The following is a 22135-nucleotide window of genomic DNA, read 5'->3' as shown; positions in this document are numbered from 1 at the left end:
TCTGAAGGAGATCAGCCCTGGGATTTCTTTGGAAGGAATGATGCTGAAGCTGAAACTCCAGTACTTTGGCCACCTCATGCGAAGAGTTGACTCATTGGAAAAGACTCTGATGCTGGGAGGGATTGGAGGCAGGAGGAGAAGGGGACGACAGAGGATGAGATGGCTGGATGGCATCACTGCCTCGATGGACGTGAGTCTGAGTGAACTCCGGGAGTTGGTGATGGACAGGGAGGCCTGGCGTGCTGCGATTCATGGGGTTGCAAAGAGTCAGACACGACTGAGCGACTGATCTGATCTGATCTGATCTCTGAGCATCAGGCATTGTATTATGTAATTAATAAATATTAATGATGATTTTTAAAATGCAATTCTTTTTAGCTACCAGAGACATATCCAACTGAAACATATAGTTCCAATCAGTCTTGGGGAAAAAAAAAGGCAGGCGAGTAATTTGTTTCTAATTTAACATATCAGGTCTAAGAATTCTAAAGATCCTGAAGAGAACTATCCTGCCCAATTTCCAGAGACCCAATTTCTCCCTGGGGCTTTCCGGTAGCTCAGCTGGTAAAAAATCTGCCTCTAACGCAGGAGACCTGGGTTCAATCCCTGGGTTGGGAAGATTCCCTGGAGAAGGAAATGGCAACCCACTCCAGTATTCTTACCTGGAGAATCCCATGGACAGAGGAGCCTGGTGGGCTACATTCCATGGGGTCACAAAGAGTCGGACACAACCAAACGACTAACACTTTCACTTTCAATCTCTCCCTGAGTTCCAGACTTGAATATAAGCACACATCCCAAACTCAGAGTATCACTGGTAGATGGCACCCCAAGTTGACTGCCAGCAGCTCTTTCCTTCTCTATATATGGATGCTGCTCCTTGCATCAAGAGGTAAAGTCCTACTCCTTCTCCTTTGAATATGGGCTGGCCTTAGTGGCTTGCCTGACCAGTAAAACACAGCAGAAGTAACAGCTTGACACTTGCAGAGCTAGGCCATAAGAAGCCATGGTGGAACTTCTGCCTAGCTCTCTTGGAAGGCAACTCCCTGGGATACTCACTCTTGGAACCCAGATGCCCTACTGTAAGGTCAAGCAACATATGTTTGCACTGCCATCGACAGCTCTAGCTGAGCTCCCAGCAAATGGCCAGAATTGCCTGCCCAGCCACAGGAATGAGCCCCACATGACTCACTGCAACTGCCAAAGAAAAACAACCAAGAATCACTTAGTTGAGCCTAGTCCACCTTTAAGAAACATGAAAGATAATAATCCATTGTACTTTTAAGTCACTAGGTCTTGGAGTGGTTTGTTACATAGCAATAGGTGACTATAAGGGGAGCTGGAACCAAATCCTTCATGTCCCCTCACAAAACCTGCCCCTCCTTTTTTACATCCCATCTCAGGAAACACTTCCTCCTAATTAGGTAAAACATCTTGGAGTGATCCTTGGTCTTTCTCAAATGTTCCATCCGATGCATTGGCCAATCCTGTCGACTCAGTCACTAAGTCATATGCCACAACCCTTCATTTACTATTTCTCCCGCCCCTTCCATCCTTCTCCATGTGGCAGTTACCTCTCACCAGAGCTTCTGCAGTAGCAGCTGGGCAGGCAGCCAGAGTCCTTTAAGAACAGAAATCACTCCTCTGCTCAAAATTCTCTTGTCACCCTTAGAATAAACCCAAAGTCCTGGCCTTGGCCTAAAATGGACTCCAGGACCTGGCTCTTGCTTCCTTCAAGCCTCATTTCTTATCACTCTCTCCTCCGTACATGCTTCAGCCAGAGAGGCCCTCTTGCTGTCTCCTGTCCACCCTACTGGAAATCACACCCCGTGGCTGTTTCCACCCCCTGACACTGCTTTAGTTTTATTCAACCTCCCTTTGTTAAATGATCTTTTTGCCAACAGTCTATTTTCCCCATTCAAATGGAAACTCCTTGAGGACAAGGATTTTGTCTGTTTTGTTCAGTGATATATATTGAGTGTCTAAAATAATGCTTGGCATATAGTAGGGCCTCAGTAAGTATTTGTTGAATGAATGAATGACCCCTGATTCCAGAAGTAGCAATAAGCAGTGACATGCATCCATCTTCCTGACACATAAGTTAACATTTTCCATACTTCCTTCAGCTCTGAAGATCAAGACACATGACTTTTCCAGGCTGACCTGGGATGAAAAGGAACACACTTCATTCCTATGTAGTCCACACTATTTTTTTTTGCCCTCAATACCATCTGGATATTAAATTCTCATTGCATGACCACATAGCCTTCTCCCAGTCCTGATTTCCTAGAGCTCAGGTTCAGACTGGACTTTGTGGAGGAGCCCATGCAAGTATAGATGGCTGATCCTGGTATATTTAATTAATGTTGGTAGATCCCCTACTGTGTCCCAGGCCCTGTACAGTGCGCTAGTGATATACAGACTGGGCTTCACTTATTCAAAGCTGGCATTTTAAGGGGTGCCTGAAAGATACGGTCACTGGGGAATAATGGTTAAGTGCCTCAAGAGCCCACATAGAAGCACAGCCTCAGGTGTGAAATGGGGCTCATAGCTGCCCTGCTTTAGTTCAGACTGCACCCCAGAGGTTCCCTGAATCCTCAAAGGTCATGCAGCCTTCCATCAACCTGAGATTAGACTGGATTTATACCATAACTGCTCTTTGTAGAAAATAAAACCTCACATTTGAATGGTGCTCTAAGGAATGGTAACTGCCAACATTTATTGGTGTTAATACCATTAAGAGCACAAAATAGCATCCCATTCTTACCTAACTTGAGAGGTGGGCACCATCATCCCTATTTATAAGTGAAAAAACTGAAGCTCACAGAAGTTCAGTGATTTTTCATGCAGCTCACATAGAGCAATCAGAACCCACATCTGCCTCACTCCAAAACTTACGCTTTTTCCTTAACGCCACATTGCTGCCCATTAAAAATTACAACAAAATGCCCTGGTGTCAATACTTTCAAAAGTATCATCTATTATCTCTTTCTGTCATGATGTATCTTTCTGAGTCATAAGTCAAGGGTTGCTATCCCCATTTTACAAGAGAGAAAAGTCAGTCCAATTAGACAAGCATAATGCACGTCATTTAGGATTACCAGGCAGGACCGTGTATTCAAAAGTTGTTTCCCACATCAGCTGCCCTTGTACCCAACCTACAAAAAGGCTTCTTTCTTTGCCTAACAATCTGTTTAAATCTCCAACTGCCTCTTATTAAAATGTGAATATTCTTAGGAGGGCTTATACCCCAAGGAAATTGTCAGGTATTATCTTCTCAGGATCTGTCTGAAAGTCAGTTGAGAAGTTACTGCTTCTAATGTAAGGCACCCATGGGGGAGAGTTCTAAGTACAAACTCCAGAAAACCACTTCGACTGGGCCCTAACTGGAGGTACTCCTTGACTGGCAGTGGTTACGTGACTACATTACCCAGCCAGACCCAGGACCTCTGGCCTTCTGAGTCCAGAGCTTTCGTCTATAGGACTCAGCCACCAACTTGAGCTCACTCTAGTCTGAACTCATCATCCTGGCACTCTTCGGGGACCCGTGCAGTGCCTGAGGCTCTACAGCTAACCAGAACAGACCCAGAGAAATCACAAGAGAACTCTCAAACTCCATCTGGTACAAAGATTCATGTTCTTTTGAAGTTTGTCCTCTTACTCTGTAAATGCTTAGACTTCGAGGGTATGTTACTGAGATGGAATCAATTGCAGTAAATAGAAGACACATCAACAGAACTTACTTGTGTCTCCCTGCTCGAAGACAGAAGCACCACTCGGGGATGTGATCCAAATCCCTGGGACAGACACATGGGGCTCCAGGGCCCCTTCCTTGGCATCTTCTCTAGATGACATTGGCCGTAGCCAGCATACCCACCAAGTTCCACATAACCAGCATGCTTTGTCCACACACCACAAAGGCCCTGGGAAATCCTGTGTCAGAGCCAAACAGCTGTAAACCTTCAGGCCTTTCAAAACATTCCTAGGGCCCAGAAGGACAATGTATTATCCCTATTTACCCAGGAACATGAAGGCAAAACCGCACTCATGAATATTGTCAGCAGTTGGGGCTGTCAGAAGAGCAAGACACATGATTAAATATACCCAGGCCAGTTTCCCTGCACTATTAGGCAGGGCTTGTTTTTGTTTTTGTTTTTAAATACTATTATCTTCAAACAGCAATCATATTGAAGGAAATAATCATTATAATAATAAACATCCTTTCTACATCATGAATCATTATAGAAGTTTTTCCTGTATTTATTTTCTCTAGAATTCTTAAATTCCAATGGAACACATTCATAGCAAGATTTTCAACTGGTGGAATTTTCTATGAAGATTCAGCGATGGGCGGGGGGAGGTTCACCAGCTCACATAAGAAAGTAGGTGCAATTTCCCACAACAATTAAAGTCCTCTTTACACTTCTTATGTTGTGTTAATCAACCTCTCTAAACTTCAAACTATCATTTTCTTTTTCAAAAAGGATAAGAATCATTTAACTAAAGCATCTTAAGGGCTAACACACAGAGTGCATGTGTTCAGTCATGTCTGACTCTTTGCAATCCCATGGACTGTAGCCCGCCAGGCTTCTCTGTCCATGGGATTCTCCAAGCAAGAAAACTGGAGTGGGTTGCCATTTCCTTCTCCAGGGTATCTTCCTGACCCAGGGATCGAACCCAAGTCTCTTGTGTCTCCTGCACTGGCAGGCCAATTCTTTACCACTGTGCCACCTGGGAAGCCCTCTATATTAAATGTACAGTGTGTTAAGTGCTTTATATAGATTATCTCATTGAATTCTTACAGCAACCCTGTCAGGTAAACACTCATCATTACCACCTCCCTTTTATAGATGAGGACATGAGACACAGCGTGTTTTAGTAACTAGCCCAAGGTCACATGGAATTGGTATTCAAACCAAGATCCACCTGACTGCAAAGCCAGCAAGTATAACCACTAGGCTCTTCAGACTTGTTTCAGAGGTTGACACCACAATAGATACAGCATCCAATAGCAAATACAGGTAGTTCCCAATTTTTTTGGTTATTCAATTTGTGAATAACACACATATTTGGACACTCAGTGGCAGAGCCCCCTCCACCCTTAGTGTGCTTCCTGTTGACACTTCTGCAAATGAAGTCCCCGTTCCTTCCCCCAGAGGACTCCCCACTCTCCAGAGTCCCTTCTTCCATCACTCTGCTTTCCCTAACCCCAGCACACAGGTTGTCCTCTAAGGGCTGCTGAGGGAACTTCTAAAGTGCAGGGCATCTCATGGAACCTCCCCTCCCAGGGACCTGTACTATTATCAGCACTGTGATTTCCTTCCAGTAAGGATTTTGTTGTGCTACCTGCAGTCGGCCCTCCAACGTATGATTTTCCATGGGAAAATAATATGTTACTTTCAAACAACCAACCCATAAAAGAGCCCTATCTATTCCAACTGCCTGTTTAAGATCCTGTGACAGTGAAAATTCCAATTTAACCTTATCTTTCCAAACCTAACAGTGAAAACCACCAGGATGAACTTAAGTCAAAGTTTCCTGTTTCACTTTTTACTGTACTTATGTAAATCAATCATTACTGCAGTTTCCCAATGCCAGAAATTATTAGTCATTTCAGTGTTTAATGGTACATTTTGCGAAATCTGGTCCAGTGCAAAACCACACAGCATCTGGGTTATCTGTTTTGTATTCCCTTCCAGACTTTCACCATTTGAAATGATCTGTTGCTTACTTTTTTGTTCTTTATTGGCAGCATTTTCATTCTTCACACTTTCCTTCTATTCTTTTACGCTAATCCTTGAAATGTCAGTCTTAGTCCTCTGAAATGAAAAATTAAAAAAAAAGAAAAACAAAATCTGTTGACATTTCTTTAAAGTTGTAAAAGTAATACATGCTATTTATAAAAATTAACTTTTGGGGACTTCTCTGGTGGTCCAGGGATTAAGACCCCCACACGTGCAATGTAGGGGGCGCAAGTTCAATACTTGGTTGGGTAACTAAGACCCTGCATGCTGTGTGGCACAGCCAAAAAAAAAAAAAAACCTTAATAAAATAAAATTTTTACATGGCTTTATAAAAAGAAAAAATACGCTAGGGTGAAGATTTAATAAAATTAATAATTTTTTTAAATTAACTTTTTTACTAATAAAAATCATCTTTTGACCTTCAATCTAGTAACTTAATTAGAAAAGAAAGATAGTGGCACTTGTTATGAAAATCCCTTTCTTACATAACACATAACCCTTTAAAATAGTAAATACAGCAGTTTGCAAAACTTGATCACATGTCAGAATTACCTGGAAGGCTTGTAAAATCACAAATTGCTGGACGCCCCCCTTAGAGTTTCTGATTTAATAGGTCTGGGGTGGGGCATTTCTGATAAATTCCCAAGTGATGTTGATGCTGCTGGTGGGAAGACCATACTTAGATAACCACTGGTGTAATATTAGAGCTAAAAAAAAAAAAACAAAAAAAAACACAACACCTTGAAGATCATTTCTGCCGATCCCCTGGAGAAGGAAATAGCAACCCACTCCAGTACTCTTACCTAGAAAATTCCATGGATGGAAGGAGCCTGGTGGGCTATAGTCCATGGGGTTGCAAAGAGTCGGACATGACTGAGCGACTTCACTTCACTCACTAAAACTCTATTACTTACAATTTACAAAGTCCTACTCTCACTGGCCGGAGAGCTAGAAGAAAGTTTATTGGAAGCAACTGGGGTATCTCCACGACTCCAAGACAAAGCTGAACAATCAGAGCAAAGAGCAGATAGATTGAGGGATGTGGTAGGTGGCAGAGGACTTCCTCTGTTTGGGTCCCCCTCTCTCTGCCTCTCCACTAACAAACTCAAGCTTGGGATTGCTCTGGGCTAATCATCAAGGAAGAGATCTGATTGGCCCCTGGCCATTCAATTTGTTTAATCAGCTCAGGCCACAGGTGCAGAATCTCTTAACCCAAGCATGGCACATGAGACAGAAGATGTGGATCTTAGGGAAGAGTGGTGTGAACTTGGCAGAGATGCTACATGGCATAATCTGAACTCTTGTTTTTCAAAGGAGAGAGCTATGTTTGGAAAAAGTAAAGCCTTGCCAAGAAGCACACATGTAATAAGTGGCAAAACTGAAACCAATCTTTTTTTTTTTTTTTAATTTGGGGCAGCGGGGAGTATTGCATGTGGACCCACAGCTGGCCTGCGAGTGGCAAGTAGAAATTTGTTTCTTAGCCAGTGGCGGGCTGGAGCTTCTGGTACCAGTTCCAGAGGGAGGAGTGTTAAACATCCGGGATTTTGGCAGGCAGGTTAACCGTGGTAGCTGGAAATGTGCCAGAGTCAGAGTATGTACTAAGGTTACAAACCAACCCTCCTTTTTTTTCTTTCCAAAGAGCCAGTTTACCAGCACACCCTTGCCTAGTTCCCTGTGGGGATCATTTACAGTCAGGGCAGACGCCATGTTTCAGATGAGAAACAACCTCAGTTTGCGGTGTTTTTCAACAGTTGCCATTTCCAACCCACCGTCAGCAGATTGCCCAGGGGCTGCCAGCTAGACCTCATTTTGCACATCCAACCCCTCAAACCCACCTCCTGCAATGGCTGGCACTCTCTCTCTCTGGGACTCATGCACAAAATGAGCCTACTATCTCTATCTTCTGCTGCCCTTGTTTCCAGCTCAGAATCAGCTCCTTCCTAACTTTTGAACAGTAGAACATCAGTACTATAAGAATAAGACAAGTCTTGGCAAGTGCGTGTAAGATCAAGAGCAGTATCTTTAAGAGACTTGCTTTAAAAAAAAAAAAAGAAGAAGAAGACTGTTAAGGCAGCCAATAAGCAAATGCCCCCAGGGATAGTGACTCTAATTATTTAAAGTAGGAAACTCTTGTGCAAATTGCCCAAGTCATCTCATTTCAGGCTTCCGTTGTGTGGCTTGGCGGCTTGCTGCTTCATTCCCATCAGAGGGCAAAGGCTGAAAGAGAAAGAAATCTCCGTGACTGTAAGTGATTCCCAAGCCCTTGGCCTCTGCCACCTGTCACTGAGCCACTGACGCACCTCCACTGTCACGCTGGCAGGGCTCCACCCGACCTCCTGTCCCACATTTCTTAAGAGGCACAAGATGCATTTACTTCACTGGCCACAAAGACAGCACTGGGAGCCGGGGTGGGGAGATGGCACACTTCCATCTAATAATGCTTCTTGGGCCACAGAGCCTAAAACAACACAAATTGCAGGCTTCCAGAGAGATGTGGGGGGAGCCAGGGCTGCTGCTGCTGTGCATTCAGCAAGACTTCCTGGAACGTAATGTCATCATGAGATTGTCTCCATGGCAGACCTGGAGTTCCGGTTGCAGAACTGGCAAAATATGGGGATGGCAAGACAGATGAAGTCCTGGCACTTAATGTCTGTGAAGACAGAAGCATTTTTACACATTCGAATGCTCTAGCTCCATCCTCTCCTGTTTTCTTCCTCCTCCTTCCTCTTCATCCTCCTCTCTACTCAAAATCTGCCCCCTGACCCCATTTTACAGTTGTTAAACTTCCACGGTGGGTTCCCACCAAGCATACTAAACTAGATATCTTGAGAAACGCGAAAATGTGTGTTGAGGTGAGAATTTGGCACATGGATCAAGCCACCTCCCTTTCTAAGATGGACCTGCCTTAATGTACCCATTGTTTCTTCAACAATCCCCGTTGAAGACAGCTTCCCTGGTGGCTTAGTGGTAAAGAATCTGCCTGCCAATGCAGGAGACATGGGTTCGATCCCTGGTCCAGGAGGATCCCACAGGCCACAGAGCAGCTAAGCCTGTGTACCACAACCATTAAGCCTGTGCTCCAGAGCCTGGGAGCCACAACTGCTGAAATCCCCAAGCCCTGGAGCCCATGCTCTGGAACAAGAGAAACCACTGCGGTGGGAAGCCTGCGCACCACAACCAGAGAGTGGGCCCTGCTCGCAGCAAATAGAGAAAAGCTCATGCAGCAGTGAGACCCAGCACAACCAAAAATAAAATAAATAATAATTTTTTTTTTAAAGAAGACACTATTCTTAGTGATGGTGGGTATCACATGATCCCTGCCCCAAAGTCTCCTGGGTGAGGCAGATACCTGGAAAACTAATGAGAACCTAGAGAAATACCTGTTGCAAAGTGGTACCTACAAAGTACCACTCCATCTAGTTTTACTCAATCTCACACACACACACACACACACACACAAGCACTGGATTAGTATATTATATACTATAATCTTCACACAACCCTAGGCGGTAGCAGGGGAACAAAGTTGTTAGTTTTTTGGTCCAACTGTCCCTCCTGGACTGGGAGCTCCCTTGCAGGAGGGCTCTGGTTATAGACTCAGAGAGTCTTATAGTTGAAGGCCCATAGCAGAAAGACACCGGCCTAGCACCTTCTTCATACAGATGAGGAAAAAGAGGTAGGAAGGCAGAACGGGGTAGTGACAAAAGCAGGGGATTCTACTTGGCCACCAGGCTTGCTGTTCCGGCTCAACCGTAGGCTAAAACCAGTACGTTGCATGTGATGCTTTTTAAGTCTTGATCTCCTCTTCCATAAAATGGAATTGACACTATTTTCTCTGCCCATCTTCTTGGGCTGTTAAGAATATTAAATGAGATAGTGGATGTGAAAACACCTTGCAAAACTATGACAAATACGATAGCCCTTTGTCCTGATCTCAAGTCTAACTGTATGTTACACAGCGTAAATGTGGTTGTGTGGGGACCTGAGTGTGTGTGAGCTCTTTGGATGCAGTGGACAAGTATCACTAGCACTTAGTATGTTGTCGTTATTTAGTTGCTAAGTCATGGCTGGCTCTTTGTGACCCCATGGACTGTAGCCTGCCAGGGTCCTCTGTCTATGGGATTTCCCAGGCAAGAATACTGGAGTGGGTTGCTATTCCCTTCTCCAGGGGGATCCTCCTCACCCAGAGATCAAATCCGAGTCTCCTGCTTTGGCAGGCAGATTCTTTACCACTGAGCCACCAGGGAAGCCCATAGCACTTAGTACAGTGTCTATTAAAATGCTGCTTTAAACATATTTGTTAGACAACAACTGGGTAGAAAAATCATAAACAATAACTTGCTCAATGGCAGTTCTGAATGTCTCCGGAGCTATTTCAGGGATAACTTATGAACACACCCTCTTCCACCTCTAATTCAGTGCCTATGATAGAGTTACAAGAGGGCAAGATAGTTACCATGTCTCCATTACACCAGAAAGATCACACGCGTTTCCCCCTGTAGCCCAACGGAGAGGGAGAGTGAAGACTTGCTACTCTGAGATCTCATCCTCAAGAGAGTGTTTCTCAATTTTCCTTTTGTAAATTCCATCTCAATTATGTTGAGGGCTGGCCAAAGACCTTAGGCTGGTGTCCTGTAGGCATTGCAGCTGGGATGGATTGACAATCATGAGAATGGAGTCATGAGGTCTCCAAGATACAACAGAGCTACTGGAACAGTCTGCTTCAGGTGACACATTCAGTGATAAGCACACATCCTTGCTCAGTCCAGATACGAAGTCTGCTGCCAATTCCAGCTGGTACTATGTATGAGACACTCCATGGAAATGATGTGCTCATCTTCATCAGCTACTTGATAATTAATTCAAGGGTGTTTGTGAAGTACCTGCTCTATCCTGTGCTTGAATTACTGATGTAGAAGTTGTTCTCAAAGGTGAGGGTTGAAGTCACAAGAGTTTCTTCCTTCAGAGATGGCGTGTGAGTTGACTGGAGTGTTGGAGGATACTCACAGATGGTAATTGGGGCAAGGAAGAGGAACTAAAAGGGGGAGAGAGAGAAAGTGAGTGAAGGAAAGTGAGGTGGTGATATGGAGAAAGTGACATGTCGTGAAAGCCAAAAAAAAAAAAAAACAACGACAGGGAGAGGGAGAGATGAGGTAAGAATCATATCTAGTGGGGTCATCAAAAGGAACTCTGATGAAAGACCATTAGATGTGGCAATAAAGAGGTCATTAGTAAGATGTGCAAGAAAAAGTTTCAGCTGTGTGATGAGTCAGGCAAAGAAAACTAGGAGACATAGCTGCCCAAGAAGGTGATGCTGTGGTGACAGTTCATGCATTCAAGGACATGGACAGAAAATAATTGTGAGAAGAGATACCAAGGTCAAATGATTATCTTTTCAATTTGGCAAATATTAGCAAACCAGATGACAGGAAGAGTCAGGAGGGAGGTTGTGAAAATAATTTTACACACACACAAATATATATATATGTATGTATGTTTGTCTCTGCCCCTGGTTCCTGGCACAAAATTTCTAAAATCCTTGGAATTTCCTAAGTGGTAAGAACACTAGAAACATCCTTTGTTCTATTAATTGGTCTTTGACCCCAGTTTTTGACACAGAGTTCCTCAATCCCTTGGAATTTCCTGGGTGCTAGTAATGTCTTTTGTTCCAATGAGGCAATTCTTGGTGGACTCCTGGGTAGCCTCAGGTTGGGGGCTGGTCATCAGAAAGACCAAGCCGTGAGGAGAAACTTGGAACTTTCCGTCCACCCTCTATCCTCTAGGAAGGGGAGAGGGACAGGAGACTGGAGAATTGATCCTGCCTATGTGATGAAGCCTCCTGAACAATCCCAGAATTACGGGCTTCAGAGAACTTCCCAGTCAGGAAGTGCCTGCAGTGGTTTGCCCCTTCCTACGCAGCTTGCCCCAGGTATCTCTTCATCTGGCTGTTCACCTGGATCCTTCATTATGTCCTTTATAATAAACTGGTAAACATAAGTGTTCCCCTGAATTTTGTGATCTTTTCTAGCAAATTACTGAATCCAAGTAGGGGGTTATGGGAACCCTGGTTTATAGCTTGCTGGTCAGATGATAGATAGGTGACCATCTAGGACTCATGACTGGTGTCTGAAGTGAGGGATCCCTTGTAGAACTGAAATGCTTACAGGTAGATGGCGTCAGAACTGAATTATAGGACACCCAAGTGGGGCATCCCGGGTAGCTCAGCTGGTAAAGAACTGCAATGCAGGAGACCCCGGTTCGATTCCTGGGTTGGGAAGTTCCCCTGGAGAAGGGCTAGGCTAACCCACTCCAGTATTCTTGGGCTTCCCTGGTGGCTCAGATGGTAAAGAATCTGCCTGCAATGCAGGAGACCTGGGTTTGATCCCTGGGTTGGGAAGATCCCCTGGAGGGGGGCATGGCAACCCACTCCAGTATTCTTTCCTGGAGAATTCTCATGGACAGAAGAGCCTGGCAGGCTACAGCCTATGGGGTTGCAAAGAGTCAGATACAGCCGAGCGACTAAGCATAGCACAGCACAACTGGTGTTGCAGAGAACTGTTTGCTGTGTAGAAAACCCCCACGTTTGGTGTCAGAAGTATTGCAAATGTGTGAGTAAAGGAACCCAGGAGTGGTTTTCCTAGAAAGAGGGGAAGGTTCCAAAAATCAGAATGATTGGGGGGTCGGGGTTTATAGGAAAAGATGGGATTCACATGATCGAGGTCAGGAAGCTCTTCCTCCTAGCCCACAGGAATGAAGTGCAGGTGAAGATAAAAGGCAGTGAAGTTACACTATCAGAAGTTAAGTTCTCTGAAGACCACAGAAGTGAAGTGAAGTTGCTTAGTCATGTCTGACTCTTGGCGACCCTGTGGACTGTAGCCTACCAGCTCCTCCATCCATGGGATTTTCCAAGCAAGATTACTGGAGTGGGTTGCCATTTCCTTCTCCAGGGGATCTTCCTGACCCAGGGATCGAACCTGGGTCTCCCCACATTATAGGCAGACGCTTTACTGTCTGAGCCACCAGGGATGTCCACAGAAAAACCTGCTAGTCAAGCAACACCAAGGAAAGCATATTTACAGGGTCTAGGGGGTCTGAGTTCAAGTGGTTTAAGGAAGTTCTAAGGGGGGAATCTGATTGGGACTGGGCAAGATTCATGACATGGTAGTTTAGTACTGGTGGATGCAGCAAGGTGATGGTCAAGCCTTGGGTAAGTACACAGCTGTTTGACAAGTGAACTGTTTGCCCAGGTAAACAGTCTATTGTTCTGAGAAGTGAGCTCTTTGACTAGATGAACAAACTATTTTGCCAGGACAAAAGCAAATAGCAAAGTTATTATTCTTTCTTCCCTGACAAGAATTTCCTGGAAAGAACAGCTGTCGTGTTAACAGAGATGGCAGTAAGTTGTCAATGTAGGTGGTCTTGCTGCTCAATACTGAGGGCTTCCTTCAGTTCAGTTCAGTTCAGTTGCTCAGTCATGTCTAACTCTTTGCGACCCCATGAATCACAGCATGCCAGGCCTCCCTGTCCATCACCAACTCCCGGAGTTCACTCAGACTCATGTCCATCGAGTCAGTGATGCCATCCAGCCATCTCATCTTCTGTTGTCCCCTTCTCCCCCTGCCCCCAATCCCTCCCAGCATCAGAGTCTTTTCCAATGAGTCAACTCTTTGCATGAGGTGGCCAAAGTACTGGAGCTTCAGCTTCAGCATCATTCCCTCCAAAGAAATCCCAGGGCTGATCTCCTTCAGAATGGACTGGTTGAATCTCCTTGCAGTCCAAGGGACTCTCAAGAGTCTTCTCCAACACCACAGTTCAAAAGCATCAATTCTTCAGCACTCAGCTTTCTTCACAGTCCAACTCTCACATCCATACATGACCACAGGAAAAACCATAGCCTTGACTAGACGGACCTTTGTTGGCAAAGTAATATTAAGAGGGCTCAGTACTAAGGGCTTCCTCTCAATACTGAGAGCACGGACTAGAAACATTGTAGCATGGGTTCCAAACTTTGCTGGACATTGAAATCTGAAGATCTTCAAAAAAATATTTATGCCTGGTTTCTACTCCCCCAAACATTGATTTAGTTGGTATAGGTGGGCATGGGGACTTCTTTTTTAATTTTTTATTGTAGTTGATCTATAATGTTGTGTCAATCTCTGCTATGCAACAAAGTGGCACAATTATACACATATAGACATTCTTTCTTTAATATTCTTTTCCATTATGGTTTAGCACAGGATACTGAATATAGTTCCCTGTGCTATGGAGTGGGATCTTGCTTATCCATCCTGTATATAATAGTTACATCTGCTAGTCCCACATGCCTACTCTTCCCTTCCCCCACCCCTTCTCCCCTTGGCAGCCACAAGTCTGTTCTCTATGTCCGAGTCTATTTCTGTTTTGTAGATACGTTCATTTGCGCCATATTTTAGACTCCACATATAAGTGATATCATATGGTATTTGTCTTTCTCTTTCTGACTTACCTCACTTAGTATGGTAATCTCCAGTTGCATCCATCTTGTGGCAAATGGCATTATTTCATCTTTTTTTTATGGCTGAGCAGTATTCTGTTGTATAAATGTCCGCCTTCAACTATCATCTGTCAATGGACATTTAGATTGTTTCCGTGTCTTGAATATTGTGACTAGAGCTGCTATGAGCATAGGGGTGCATGAATCATTTTGAATTAGAGTTTTGTCCAGGCGTGTGCCCAGGAGTGGGGTTCCTAGATCATATGGTAATTCTCTTTTTAGTTTTCTGAGGAACCTCCACACTGATTTCCATAGTGGCTGCACTAACTCACATTCCCACCAGCAGTGTAGGAGGGTTCCCCTTTCTCCACACCTTCTCCAGCATTTGTTACTTAATGATGGCCATTCTGACTGGTATGAGGTGGTACCTCACTGTAGTTTTGATTTGCATTTCTCTAATAATTAGTGATGCTGAACATCTTTTCATGAGAGCACCAGGATTTCTAAATGCCCACCAAGGGATTCTAAAACACAGCATTTAGGAACCACTTCTCTAGAGTTAAAAGAAAAAGTAGCAATGAAATAACCATTTGGGCAATGCCCTGGAGATGTAAGAAAAGACTAAAAGATTAATAAACCACAATCAATGTATTACCAAGCTTTGATTCAGATTGTATAATTGAGCTGGGATTTTTGTCAAATAGGTGAAAAAAACTTCTTGGAGTAGTTTTAATTCATGTTTCTTTGAGAATGAGCATATCTTCATATATTTGAAAGTCATTTGTAGTTCCTTTTCTGTCCACCATCTGTTCATATTTTTTCATGTACTTCATTTCAAATATCAATTTTCTTATAGGTAAATCCTTTTTCTTCTTGTAAAAATGGAAATAATTTTATTGCTATTTTTTATTATAGAAATTATTATAATTTTGTTCTCATGATATAAAAATTTTAAAGATACAAAGGAAAAAAGTATTACTCAATCTCATTCCCAAGAATACTTACTGTTTTTTACATTTGGTTGTTTGTTTTTTCTGGTCATTTTCCAGACAGTTGTATATAAACACATTTTTGAAAAAACATGATTCATTCAACAAATTTTTATTGTGTATGAGTATTACAAGGGTCAGACTATATATACAACTTTGCAACATGCTTTTTTCACCTAAAGATGGATCGTGGAAATTTTGTTCATAGCCTGTAAGTGCAGGCAGTTGAGTCAACAAAGTACAGAATATGCAATACTGCAGAATATGCAATAAGCGATAATGCAGTCTCTCTCATCTTCCCTGGGCCACTGTGCCTGCCTGTCTTCATAGAGGCGCCAACTGAACTGGTGACATGGATTGACAGAGCAGTGTTACCAAGCTGCTGTTACCAAGTTACCTGCTGTTACCTGTTACCAAGGTAGGATGGACCTACCTCTTTGTTCAGCTAGAGTTATAGAGTCATTTGTTCAACAAGTATTTATTGAGGACCTACCTATCAGCTGGGAATTTATTCTAGCTGCTGGGAATGAAACAGGAAAAAGGCTGGACAAATTCCCGGACTTCATGCAGCTCAGTAAAGGAGACAGATAACAGGCAAGAGAATCTCAGAATGGGGTGTGTGTTATGAAAAATAAAACCAAATGATATGGGACTTCCCTGTGGTCCAGTGGCTAAGACTCCACACTCCCAATGCAGGACGGCCCTGGGTTTGATCCTTGGTCAGGAAACTAGATTCCACATGCAGTAACTAAGACCTGGTGCAGTCAGATAAATAAATAAATACCAAGTGATGTGACAGGGATTGATGGAGGGCATGCTTTAGACTGAGAGGACAGTGAAGACCCACCAAAGAGTAGACACATGAGTCAAGGTCTGACTAAAAGGAGGAGCCAGCAGGTAACGGTCTAAGGAAGAGAATTCCAGGCAAAGGATATGGCAGATTCAGTGGGCTTGACTGGATGTAAGAACAGGAAGAGGGCCAGCTCGATGAGCAGAGTGAGCAAATGACAGGTCTGAGGCCAGAGGCATAGATGGTGTCAGTCTAGAAAAACCTTGGCAAAGAGTTTGGCCTTTATTTAGAAAACAGTGGAACATCATTGGTGGATTGGTATGATCTGATTTATGCTTTCACTTTTTTCTTTTGGAGAGCCTTCTGAGAATTTTATTTGAAAATTCCTGGAATAGAATGTTATTGGTTTCCACCTCCACTTTATACAAATCTGCAGGATAGGAAAACTCAGACATTAGAAATATAAATTTCCTTTTGATGATCATATATTTGATGCTTCACCATAAATCTCTTTCCTGAACATTATCTCATTTAAACTTTATAAAACCCAGGGAGAAAGGTGACAATATGCCCACTTTAAAACAGATAAAGAAAGTGAGACTTTTTAATAATTATATAATTATAAATTTATATATTTATAATTATATAATTCCTTCAGCACTTTTTTCTCCAGTGCTGAAGGAATTAAATAATGCAGAATCAGAACTTAGATGTCCTAACATTAAACCTCTATGCTTTTCCCCCTTCCATCTCTGTGATTCTAAACCAGGTGTTTATCCGGAAGTGGAGAGGGAAATTTTTGTTAAAACCATCTCCTGATATTCTTCACAACTATCAATGTCACGTAACAACAAGAAAAGATTAAGAACCTAGCACAGACTAGAGGAGTTTAAGAAGACACGACAACTAAACACAACATAGGGTCCTGCGTTGTATCTAGGGACAGAAACAGGATGCTAGTGAAAGCAACTTACGACAAAAGTATCATGATTATGCAAAATGTTAGCACTGGGGAAAAGTAGGTGAAGGATATTCCAGAACTCTCTGTACTATCTTTGTAACTTTTTTGCATCTAAAATATTCCAAAATAGAATTTATTTCTAAAAAAATGTACATAATGCACCTATATGAATGTGCCTATGTGCAGGGTTCTTGGGCTGTTTTACTGTTGCAAATCTAGTAGGTAAAAATTCTTGTAGAGATTCATCTCTCTAGATTGACCACAGCTCTCATTTATAGAGTACAGTACATAGTACATGTGGCTAAAAAATATTTGGGAGAGAGAGTTCTTAATCCACAGGCTGGCCATCAGATATTTCTAATCCCTGTAATTCTATAAGTAATTATCATTTTCACACTCTATTATTTTCATTCCATCTCATCATCTATATTTTTAAAGAAATGATTATAATTTAGGATTGCCAAAAAGAAATACAGGATACCCAGTTAAATTTGAGTTTCAGGTAAACAATGAATAATTTTTCAGTATAAAAATAATTTTAATAACATTTTATACAACTGAAAAGTACTTGATAATCTTAAATTACTTTTTATTTGCGTGTTCTGTGTTTTTATTTGCTAAATCTATCAACCCTACTCTGGCTGGTTTGCACATCCTCCCTAGTCTGGAGACTTCTGGGGGGCTGGCAGGTAGGCACAAAGCAATTAGTAAGAGGCTTTTTGAGAAATCCAGGAAGCTAGCGTAGTGGCCCTGGACATGAGGGAAAGTGAGTAGACACAGAATCTATCTTGAAGGTAAAGCCAAAAGGCTGTGGGGTAGGAAAGAAAGTGAGGTGTCAAGGATGACTCCTAGGTTTTCAACACCTGGATGGATGATGGCAGAAAAATTATGATTTCCTGTTTGTTCATTCTACAATATCTGCAGATGTGTAACTACTGAGCATATAATAATAAAATACGAAGCAAAGTGGTTGAAACCAGGGTTAGGAATCTCTTTGTTATTGAGGACCAGAATCTTCCATCCCCACCTCCCCAAATCAGCTCAGATCAGGTGGTTCTTCCCAGGAGATTCAGTGGTAAATGCAGGAGACACAAGAGACTTGGGTTCAATCCCTGGGTTGGGACGATCCCCCGGAGTAGGAAATGGCAACCCACTCCAGTATTCTTGCTTGGGAAATCCCATGGTTGGAGGAGCCTGGCAATCTACAGTCCATGGGGTCACAAGCAGTCAGACAACTGAGCAACTGAGCACACTTAAAGCCAGTTTATACTCTATGCTTCCTAGACAACTTTAAAGACAACTTTTCTTGAATTAAGAAAAGGAGGGAATATAAGATGTTATTCAATAATTAGAATAAGCACCTAACTCTATTTTGGCACCGTACAATAGACAGTTTGCCATTACACAGCAAGAAGCAAATGAGAGTGAGGAGAAAGGGGTGGAGAGTAGAAAGAACAGAGGCGGGATGGGAAAGAGAGTAAAAGAACAGGAAGAGTGGAGAATAGGTGAGAGTCTGACTGGGCTGGGCTTCTAAACTGACTAATGGAACAGTTTATTTCATTGGTTAATAATCCAAGGCATTTAAGGCACCAGTTAATATACTGACTAACAATAGCAGTTTACTGGTCTGAGAAGTGGGACAAGAAGGACTATTTCCCGAGCCCCTTATTAGATTCCAAGTGCTTCATACATTTCTCAATTTTCACAACAACCCATGTTGCAGGCACGTTTACTGCTATTTTACAAAAGTTAGTAACTTGCCCAAGAATACAGAGCAAACGGTTCTTAGACTTGGATTTGAATGCAGGTCTGTCATCTGCCAGAACCCCAAGCATGTAGTTTTCCCATTACATCATCTTCCTTCACATAGTTTAAAGAGTTTGAATAATATTTATAATTAACTTCTTTATTGGCTGTTTTTTCCTTCATGGGTTCTCTAATTCCAGAGATAGGCATTCTTTTTCCCCCTCTGTTCCACTGAATAGAAATAAGGATATTGAGGACAGCAGAGAAGTATATATTTCAGAATGGTTCTGTTTGGAGAACAAAAATCTGCCTACAGACTGTGGTTGTTGTTAGGTGGGAGTGGTTGATACACATGTAGAGGGTAATACCTCTTTTTTAGGGCTTCCCCAGAGCCTCAGGGGTAAAGAATCTGCCTGCCAATGCAGGAGATGCAGGAGACACAGGTTTGGTACCTGGGTTGGGAAGATCCCCTGGAAGAGAGCATGGCAACCCACTCCAGTATTCTTGCCTGGAGAATTCCATGGACAGAGGAGCCTGGCAGGTTACAGTCCATGGGGTCGCAAAAAGCCAGACATGACTGAAGAGACTGAGCATGCCCACATCTCTTCTTAAAGAAAGACTTTAAAGGAATTTTTGATTGTCTATGATAAGGCATTCCACTAACTTGAAATGTGGAAAACTATTCTAAAAAAACAAAAGGAGGTGAAAATCATCTTAACAAAGTAAAAAGCACTCTTCCTTAAGCTGAAAGTTGTGGATAAGTATCTGGAGAAGCATTAGATTTTTGTTAATTGCCTTAGTTAATGGATTTTCATTTTCCACTGCAATTTAGTAGCTGGGGATTTGGAGAGAAGAGCAAAGATGTGAGTGAAACAATTAGCAACAAGCCAGAACCCAAGGAAGAAAGGTAAAGAAGGACTTATGAAACAGGATAACTGGATAGGACTATGATATTTGAGAGCTTTACATTTTTGTTTTCTGCTTTTTAATTCTCTTTACTATCTTCATCTTTAGTAAACTGATTAAACATGCAGTTTAGACTGTATTAGCAGTTCCTTAGGAAATGAAGGAGAAATTGTATTCTTAGAGCAAAGCCAGGAGAGAGAAGCAGAAGCCTTCAGAAGCTATCGCTACGCAGTAAGAAATCACTTTCCAGAGTCTTCTGGAATATTCTGGAAGAGAATAGATTTCCTGCTATGGTGCAGGATGAAGTTTGAGTATTTCAATTTGCTTATAATAGGAAGACTGAGAGATCATGGGGGGTGGGGTGGGTAAGGGTCAGATTAAATGTCCGGGAAAATTCTCTTAGCACTGTGTGTCTAAGGCAAGAAATTAGATACAAGTTGAAATCCAAGAAGGTCCTGTGGTTGGGTTTCTGCCACAGAAGGAGGAGAAAAATCCCTGCAACCCTAGTCATGCAAATAATATGCAAATTAGGGCAATTACATATTTACTTAGAAATTTTTTTTTTTTTTTTTTACTTATAAAATTTTGATTACCTCATTTTGGCTTCAAGACGAGTTGCGACCGCAAAAGGGAATGTTTGTCAACAGTCCAGAGTTGTTAGATTTTTTTCTGGGGAAAACAAAAGGGTAAATTTCTTATCAAGAGAATGCCAGGATAGTAAATGAGTTTTTCAAATCCCTTAATACGTCTCTTCCACAAAGCATACGAAAGAATGATTATGAAATGGTCAAAATGTGAGCCATAGATAAAGCATAAGTGGAAATTTCTTTTTTCCTATTCATGTTACCACAGTGTACTTTCTCTCTCCTCTCTTTCCTCCTTCCCTTCTCTCTCTCAATAATGTGAAAGAAAGGCCTGCATTTTCCCCTGCAGATGATTTCTAGCCATTTCTCTAAATTCAGGCTTTGAATCTATCTCTTGGAAGTGGTATGGTGATATGTGAGGCTGCGAGCATTGAACAAGTGGACCAGCTGCTTCCACAGCTGCATCTGTGACACAGGCATAGACCCACCTGGGATGGCTGTGGATGTTGCTGCCCTGGCAGGGGCTGAGGAGGGAGTCAGGGAATTGCTGTCTCTCCAAAAACAATCTAAAATTGAGCAAAATCTGTCTTGGGTTGAATTAGAAGTCCTTTCTGAACAATAGCTGACCTGATTAGAAGTTAGGCATCTCTCTTCTTCAGCAGAAGATGGTGGAATATGTCTCCTAGCAACAGGGATAGTTTATCATTTAACAGTAGGATGGTCTCATCAAGGACACTTGTTTTGCTGCCCACAGTTCTCCCAGTAAGTACCAGAGAAGGGTCACAATCAGAACAAATTTAGCCATTGGCCTTCAGTTTCAATGCACAGTCCTAATGAGGTGATGATTCCAAGACCTGGATTAAAGTAAACTGAAGTAAACAGATTTTTCTGAGTGTTTCCCTATTTCTGTTAAAGTTCTCACCACTGACTGCACCAGCTACTGGCTTCAAAACTGGGTATTATCTGTGTCTTTCTTCCCTCTCCTCTATCTGAGAGGGAAGAGGAGTCTGTCTGTCTGTCTCTGGCTCTCTTTCTGTCTCCCATTTCTCTCGCCTTTCTCCCTAGTCTCTCTCCTTTCCTTCATTGCTTCCCTGAGTACCAGCCCCTTGTCAACATCTGTCTTTCACACTTTTCCTTTCCTTCTTTCCCACCTCTGCAACCATCCTTCAGAAGTGCTATTAGTTCCACTCTTGCCAGCTCTCAAATCTTTGCTTTACCTTTACTCCCAACCCTCACTCCAGGTCCAGGTAGCAACTCACCCTTCCTGAGGGCAGCAAAGCTGGTCTGGCTTCTAGTCTTTTCTCAGAATATTTTGTTCTACACTCAGCTGCTAAATTATTTTCTCTGTAATAAACAATCTAATCATAACATCACCATGCTAAAAAAAAAACTTTCAAGGGTTCCCCATATCCTATGAAGCAAAGTCCAAAGTTCTAAGTCTTATATTTTAGGTCCAACATGGTCAGATTCTGTCCATCTTTTGCAGCTGTAGCTCCCCCATCTTCCTTTAGGCAGACACAGCTTCTGCCAAAATGCTTCTTGCCCACTTGGATCTTTTTTCAAGTTGCTTCCTCTCCTGAAAACAAATCACCCTCTCCCATTGCTCATCACCCAATTCCTCCATCTTTACAAAACCAAAGTCACCAGACCTAGCTTGGTGCAAGCTTGCTTTGGTCTATGTAGCTTACCCTGAGATCCCTGGCTAATCATCTGAACCCCTACACAATTTATGCATGTAATGAGGTCACCCTAACAATAATCAACCAGGTACTGCTGGGGGCTCTGTCCCACATGCTTATATGGACCTCAGCCTCCCATTTTAAGTTCCATTTTGCCAGTGTTTCTAGAAGCTCCCATCATGCTTCACATGTACTCACTGAACAAGGACACTTCTTCCAAGCCACCCCACTGCTCTGCATCTTCCCCCGTCTGCTGGGCATCA

At 42.7% G+C, this 22135-nt stretch overlaps 1 long non-coding RNA gene across 1 annotated transcript; it reads right to left on the bottom strand.

Annotated features, from left to right (window-relative positions):
* Positions 1–711: 711 nt before the first annotated feature.
* LOC113891635 lies at positions 712–20280 on the bottom strand. The gene is made up of 4 exons (XR_003510829.1): positions 20203–20280; positions 6548–7961; positions 6297–6451; positions 712–5819 (listed from the first exon to the last, which is right to left on the bottom strand). It is a non-coding gene; the product is annotated as an uncharacterized LOC113891635 (long non-coding RNA).
* Positions 20281–22135: the final 1855 nt, after the last annotated feature.

The sequence above is a fragment of the Bos indicus x Bos taurus genome, chromosome 4, assembly GCF_003369695.1.
Source record: "Bos indicus x Bos taurus breed Angus x Brahman F1 hybrid chromosome 4, Bos_hybrid_MaternalHap_v2.0, whole genome shotgun sequence".
NCBI classification, from domain to species: Eukaryota; Metazoa; Chordata; class Mammalia; order Artiodactyla; family Bovidae; genus Bos; species Bos indicus x Bos taurus.
The sequence above is the reverse complement of the archived record's forward strand: the minus strand, read 5'-3'. Positions and strand labels throughout refer to the sequence as shown.